Source organism: Sinocyclocheilus rhinocerous, unplaced genomic scaffold, assembly GCF_001515625.1.
Source record: "Sinocyclocheilus rhinocerous isolate Xijiao unplaced genomic scaffold, SAMN03320098_v1.1 scaffold726, whole genome shotgun sequence".
NCBI lineage: Eukaryota > Metazoa > Chordata > Actinopteri > Cypriniformes > Cyprinidae > Sinocyclocheilus > Sinocyclocheilus rhinocerous.
The window spans coordinates 1-7,663 of record NW_015661868.1 but is presented as its reverse complement, the minus strand read 5'-3'; the positions used below and the strand labels follow the sequence as shown (position 1 = coordinate 7,663).

At 36.4% G+C, this 7,663-nt stretch overlaps 1 long non-coding RNA gene across 1 annotated transcript; it reads right to left on the bottom strand.

Moving 5' to 3' along the window:
* Positions 1 to 2,380: 2,380 nt before the first annotated feature.
* On the bottom strand, positions 2,381 to 3,422 carry LOC107726554 (uncharacterized). Its single transcript, XR_001638275.1, has 3 exons — positions 3,343 to 3,422; positions 3,080 to 3,140; positions 2,381 to 2,951 (listed from the first exon to the last, which is right to left on the bottom strand). It is a non-coding gene; the product is annotated as an uncharacterized LOC107726554 (long non-coding RNA).
* Positions 3,423 to 7,663: the final 4,241 nt, after the last annotated feature.

Below are 7,663 nucleotides of genomic sequence, written 5' to 3'. Positions count from 1 at the left end.
TGGCTCTCCATGCACTGCATGCAGGAACAATGCTGGAGCCCTAGTTATTCCGAAAGGTAGCCACTGATATCTATGCAGGCCTTTGTGTGTCATGATATTCGACAGCTCTTGGGCAACAGGATTAGCCTGCATTTGGTGGTAAATTTGCGTAAATCTATTTTGCTGAATTTCTGGCCTCCAGCTAATCCACCAAAAAGATTTAAATATCAGCAAGAGGTACTGTTCCACAGTTAAAACGGGGTTGGACTGTAGCCTTGAAATTGCTGCATTTTTTAATACAGGAACAATTGGGCATGGCCTTTCCACAGCGGTAACATGCTGTTTTGCCATCCTGTTTTCTGATTTCCATTGCTCTCTAATGTGAGGTACTTTCACATAAAAGTTGTTTTTGAATGGTCTCACTGCACAGTCCACAGACACATTTTGTTTTGTGTCATCTTCGTGATGTGCAGCCACCATTTATTGTCTCTGTTTGCGCTATTCTCCCAGCTTGATGAGCTCCGCACAAAATGTTTTGCCTGTTAGTTTATGATGAACGCATGCAATCATGTGCAGCCACTCTCAGCTGAATAACGCTACTTCTAGGACTGTCGCGGAAGATAAGAGTGTTTATCCATTTTTTTTTATATCTTCATGAGATGACTGTGTTCTGTTTTAAACACTGACACAAGCATTTTCTGCTCATTCACTTGTATACAGATTACATTCAGAGCTTATCGCGCATGTGGCATAATACAGAAAACTAGTACAAGGTGTCGTAAAGACAAAATGTGCAACACCTGGAATGCAATACACAAGACTTAAGTTGACTTGATGTCAACTACTGCTGAAATTTAATATGCTATAGGCATATTAAATTTAAATTGGGGTTTGGTAGAGTTTCTTGAAACTGCTCCCACAGTCTCAGCCTTGTCTTAAAGAAACAGCTCCTTTTTTTAATTTTTTTTATTTTTTTAGAAATTTCACTTGTTGATCTTTTCTAGCCAATTACAACACGGGGATTGATGCCTTCAAGCAAGAGGATGTGAAAGTACTAAAAAGTAAGACCCTCTTGAGAGGCGTGGATCTTCTCCGACCTTAAAGGCCTCACACCATGTGACCCGCCCAGAGTCGGTGGTTCTGTTAGGTATTGAGAATATGTGAGCTACAACGCTCCAGGACACCCTAAGTTCGTGCCAGGCTTCGGCCTGACTTTCCATTCACCGGGATTCTCTGACTCAAACTGGTTCTTTTTCATCAACCAACTTCAGCAAAGATCCACGCGAGCCTTCAGATTGCATCAAGCCTTTCTTTCAGACAGACGAGACGTGCAAGTATCAGACTTAGTCTTATTAATTGATACATTAGGTATCATTTGCACCTTTTTACAAAGGTGTGTTTGAACTAAGAATCTGACGTTTCCCTCAGGTGTAGATCTGCTGAATATGCAAATGGTTCCATAACTTCATTCCTTATTTTCTCTCCTCTTTACGGCTTAAGCTTCAACCCTCTCCTATACCAATTGTGTGTGTGTGTGTGTGTGTGTGTATGTGTAGGTGTATGTTAGACTAGTTTTTTTTTTAAGTGTTTATGTAGTTAATAAAGTCTTACTTGTATCACACTTGATGTTGTTCATTGTTTGCTCATAACTGGAGTCACTTAATCATGCAGATTTATGCTACAAGCTCTGTGTAGAGTTGTACAGTAAGAAAGTTATTTCCCTTAACCAGGAAATTAACGTTCTTAGAATTGACAGACAGTTGACCCTGAGAGGTCAAGTAAATATCTACAGCGGATCTAAATATTTATAATTAATTATAACTAGTTATGATTAATTATTCATATTTCCCCATGAATGAGCTGATTCGCTACAAATATCATTATCAGTGATAATATCTGACCAATATAATGAGGTCATGAAAGATGGATTTTTATTTTGTATTCCAAGGTTATACCATGTTATAGATGATTAGGTTAGGTTGTAACAAGCAATGATCTTAAAATCCCAAACGGCCTTTTCAATATCATTTAGCTGTCACACCTCTTGACTCAGTGTAACCATGTGAAAACTATGCCACAAATTATGTACATTTTTTTAGATTAATTGAAGTTCTTTTGAAATTTTATAGAATGGTGCTGTTAATCTTATTTATTTTGATCTCATAATAGTAATAATAATAATTATTATTATAATAATTATAATAAATGTAAGTTACGTTACTGAATTAGAAAAATAGCATATAGTAGGTTCCATGCCATTTACACTAATGTTATAATAATATAATAATAATAATTAATTTGGTTGCTGAAAAAGTTGCAAAAAATGTACTGAACTCTCATTTTAATATGCTGATAAATCATATTTTATTGCTTCAGACAAAGTACTATCAATAATAAATCTCATTGGAAAACAGTGTGTTAAAGGGTGTTAAATCATAAAACTGTTATGACAATTGCATTTGAAAGATTTGTTAAATTCTAAATAAGCACTTAAAACCATAGTAGTGACATGCAGCTTAAAAGTAAATCATTTTAAAAGTTACATCATTCAGTGTCAAGACCTTCATTATCAGCACATAAACATTACTTTATAATGTAAATTGTAATGAATTGTACACCTTTAAACAATCAACTGATGATTAAGCAGAAGTACCGCAAGATATTATAATAACATTACCATCACCCCTTGTTCCGGTAACACAGTTTGTGATGTCTTGTGTCGTGGTAGTTGATGGGGTTGCTGTTGTCTTGCCAGCGGTCGATGGACTTGTTGTGCTAGCTGCAGAGAATGTGCTTGACACAACTCTGATATCTTCCTCCGAAGAGTCAGAATCACTTGATTTAGACCCGTTTGATTCAGATTTCTCATCCGACTGTGAATCCTCCCTGTCTTCTCTGCTTGAATCATTTTCCTCTGAACTGAATCTAGATCGCACGGAGTCTGATGAATCAAATCTTCTGCGCAAATGAAACTGAGGATTTAAACAGTTGATAATTATAATTATAAACAGATAATTTCATTAATAATAATAGGACTGCATGCTGTATGTTATTAACAGTAACAGTATTAAAAAATCCTAAAAAATAAATAAATACTTACTGGTTTTGAAAAGACTGATGCAACAAACAGCATCAGCAGCATTGCATGTAATGTCTTCATCCTGCAAAATAAATGCATCAAAAGAACCTAATGTGAAACTATTATTCTCTAGTTAATTCAAATAGTGTTTACCACAGATTAAAATTTTATTTATAAGTTTTGCTTGATTGTATTCACTGATTATTAAGTTACCACTAATAAAGATCAATTTAAAAGTCATAAACATAACATAACATAATATAACATAGAGATGAATGGTTTACCTTGCGCAGATGTTCTTGACCAGTTACTGTAATGTCACAGTCTGTACTTACTCTGGCATCTGTGGTACTGTGCCTTAAATACTGGATGGATGTGAGTAAACCAGGGCTTGGTCAAGTGAATTCCCATGACGACGATGTGACAAGTAAACATTTATGCAACTTCCGGGTCTCTACCAAACCTTGCACAATGCCTTGCAAAATCCCTACTACAATCAGTGCGTAGTAATCCAAACAAGCTTGTAAATCACACAACACAACTGTCTCACTGCATTGTTCAGACAAACCACACACTGCTATTTGTTTAGTTTGGTAACAGTGAAAGGCTCAGAACTTAAACATAATCTATGTATACTTATGTACAGGATTTACTGTACTGTACTTGACAGATCTGTGACTGTATTTTTTATTTTGGACACGCACCAGTACTCTAAAAACAGCTTGAGGGAACTCGATGGACCGCTGGTTTTTAAACTGGTTAGGGTTAGGGTAAGGGGACAGAAAATACAGTTTGTACAGTATAAAAACCATTACGTCTATGGAATGTCCCCAGAAAACATGGAAACCCAACATGAGGATGTGTGTGTTTTCAAAGTAAAAAAAAATACAAATACTATGAATTGCATTATCCATTGCATTTTTGAGAAGTTGTACCACAACATTTTACAACCTGAATCTTGTTTTGTCGTAAACTGGATAAACAATTATCAGACTTTTTTAACGCATTGACTATACGCAAAATCACAAGGGCCTATGACATCATTTACCAAAATTAAAGACATGCTCATAGATTTTAGACATAGACTTTTTTCCCCCTTTGATTTTGTTTTGCAACAAAATCAGCGTAAACCACTGGCCTACATGACCACCGGCGTGTATCACATACTTAAAAGGAAACAACTGTGAACAGAATTTCATTGTTCATTGTTGTAAGATCATTCTGGCTGCAAACATGATGATGGATTTGAATGAGATTTTGGATGATGGATGAGAGTTCCTGTTTTTGGTATCACGTAACTGCTCACATGCCCAGAAAAAAAACCCAACAAGTTTAGCTGCTCAGACAGATATTTCACCAACCCCAAAGACGTCAGTGATGACTGAGGATATGAAACAGTCAGAATTGTAATTTTCCAAACGGATGATATAATCTGACATCATCCTATATACTAGCCCTACATGAATGGCAGAAGTTATAAATGCATAACAATGAACTATAAGCTCCATTTATGCTGTAAAGTTCTATAGAAACAAAACTCGTTCTTACATAAGTATAAAAAAGGCCACTCATAATAATACATTTTACATGCAACATACAGACAAATAAAGTGGTGAATTTTATAAATACCCATAGTAGTACATATACACATATGCTATGTGTTACAGATGCTAACTATGGCAGATTAAAGTAGTTGTTGAGCTAGCGTTAGCATCTCTGTTCTTTACGTTAATAGCACAATGGTGGCGGCAACTCGGGCGTCACTACAAATCTTCCCACCTTGTGTGTGTTGTATTGTGACTATTATGAGTACAGTGTTCATCTGATAAATTGTATACCATTTAGATGACTATTCACAAAAACACAATTTTTTTCCCTAATGTGTAAACCTTTTCTCCTGAATGCACCTTTAAGGAAAAATGTATTCAAATTTACAGCTCTAGTACTATTGAATGATTATGATTATTACAATTGTTGCTCCCTTTTTCATTTTGCTCCCTTTCCATAATTACCAGCAAGTATGCTGTCACCTCTGTTGAAACTTCTAAACTTTGCCATACATCACCTCTCCACCTGCATTGGATGATAAAGCACAGACCTGATGTGTTCAATCCCATTCACACGTAGGAAGGATTGAAACTCTACAGACACCAATTGAGAGCCATTATCACTTACAAGCTTATGGGGTAGCCCAAAACGACTGGACACAGATCTAAGCTCTTTGATGGTTTTCTCAGAGGATGTGCTATTCATAACGACCATTTGGTGTGAACATCGACAATCACTAGAAACATGTGGCTCTCCAGTGGTCACTGCAAAGTCGATATGTATTGCCATGTTTGCCATGGCTCCTCTGGAAAGTCCCATGAATGCAAGGGGGTTGTCTGTGGCATGTGTCTTACATTTTTGCAATCTGAACAACCCTTTGCTTCTTCTTCAATCCCTGCATCTATGCCAGGCCACCAGAAGTAGCTACGTGCCTTCTCTTTCATCCTCACTACTCCCGCATGGCCTGCATGAAGTTTCTTCAGCAAAAGGTTCCTTAGAGGTGGGGGTATAACAAAAAATGCATACCCCCATAGTAGGGCTGGGCGATAAATCGATAACGATAATTATTGCGATATAATTTTCCTCGATAAAACGATATGAAGAGTTCGATAAATGTTTGATATAATGTTCATGAGCCAAAAGCAGTTAACCAGCAGATGCGTTTTTACTCGCTGATGAGTCTTGGTCACACGAGCACTAAACAGCGCTGTGAGATCCAGCGTGAAGCGCTTGAGTTTAGCAAACAACACAAATGACTCGCTGATTTAAACTAGTTTAAAGGCAGATGAAACAGCACTGACAAACAGGAAAAACACTCTGTGCAACAGTCAAAAGGCTTTTCAATCTATAAATCGCCATCATTTACCATGCACTTACAGTAACACTAACTGAACTATGGTATTGTGTCAGAAATGTGGGTATTTGTATCGAATTTTATTATATTATTAATGTAGACATGTATTAAATGTATTAAAGGAGTAATGGAATATAATTGCAGTATTTTTGTGATTAAGTTATAGCATGTGTGCATTTAGCCTGATTGTATGTTTTTCATACAAATGCCTAAAAATCATATAGTTATATTTTTACTATGGTATTGAGGTGTGCTATATGTGTGGTTTTAACTATGTTTATCATGATCTAAATGTATGCTACTATGGAAGACCAATGATTAATAAAAATGTGGTTGAAATTTTTACTGAGGTAAAAATGGGGTTGCTACAATTTTTTACAGATGTTACTGATTTTGATAATGAACACAAATTTGAAAAACTCAAGCTACTACTATTATCAAATGTGCAATTCTAAGAGACAAAAAAATTATATTATTATTAATATTATCAGGCAACACAAACCTGTTTCTTGATTTGAAACAATATCACATTCAGAACATGCAGAAACTAAGAAATATTTTTTTTCTACTAAGATATTTATTTATTTATTGAAAGAAATAAAGATTTGACATTTATTGTGATAATTATTGATATCGACTGATATGAAAAAAAAAATATATCGCCCAGCCCTACCCCATAGTAAGCAGCCAGACTGTACTGTCAGCTCATTTCTTCAAACCAAATAAGGTTTGACTTTGTATGTCATCTCTTGCCATGAGAGATCCAGGCCATAACTTATGACAAAACTGGGTCAGTTTTTGCCTGCTGGCCAGGTTTGGCATGAACTTTGAACTTTGTATGTTACTAGTCCTAGGAATGATCTCAGCTGGCTTACGTTCTTTGGAAATGGTGCATCCACAATAGCTTTTACCTTTGATGGTGCTTTGTGGAGACCAGCGCTATCAATTACATGTCCAATGGTGGGTTGGAAAAATTCACATTTGTCTTTTTTTATCCGAAGGCCATACTCTTTTAGCCACTGCATTGTTGCATTAAGATTCCTGAGATGATCCTCATCATCATTTCCTGTGATTAACAGGCCATTGAGATAACACTGTACTCCATTCAAGCCACTCAGAATCTTGTCCATTGCATGCTGAAACAATACTGTAGGCCCTTGTGTGTCATGATGTTCAACAGCTCTTGGGCAACAGGATCAGCCTGTATTTGGAGGTAAGTTTGATGTAAATCTATTTTGTTGAATTTCTGTCCTAATCCAGCAAAAAGACTCAAATAACAGCAAAAGGGTACTGTTCCACAGTTGAAATGGCGTCGACTATAACATTGAAATCGCCACAAATTCTGTCTGTCTTTTTTTTTTTAAATACAGGAACAATTGGCATGGGCCACTTGCTAACACTCACTTTCTTCAATACTCCAGGTGGTCTAGTTTGCACCTTAGGTTTAATCACATATGGAACAGGGCGAGCTTTTAGGCACTTAGGTTTACTGTCGGGTTTAATGAGCAGATTTACAGTGGTCTTTCATGTTTCCCAGTTCATTCTCCGAACACCTCTGCATGCTTCCTCAGGATGTTTTGCAGACTGGTAGACTCTTTCGCTACCAAGTGCAGTTCTTGCCAATTTAACTTTATTTTCTCTAGCCATGATCGGCCCACCAGAGCTTTGTGACTACTACCTTTCACAATGTACAGTGATAATTT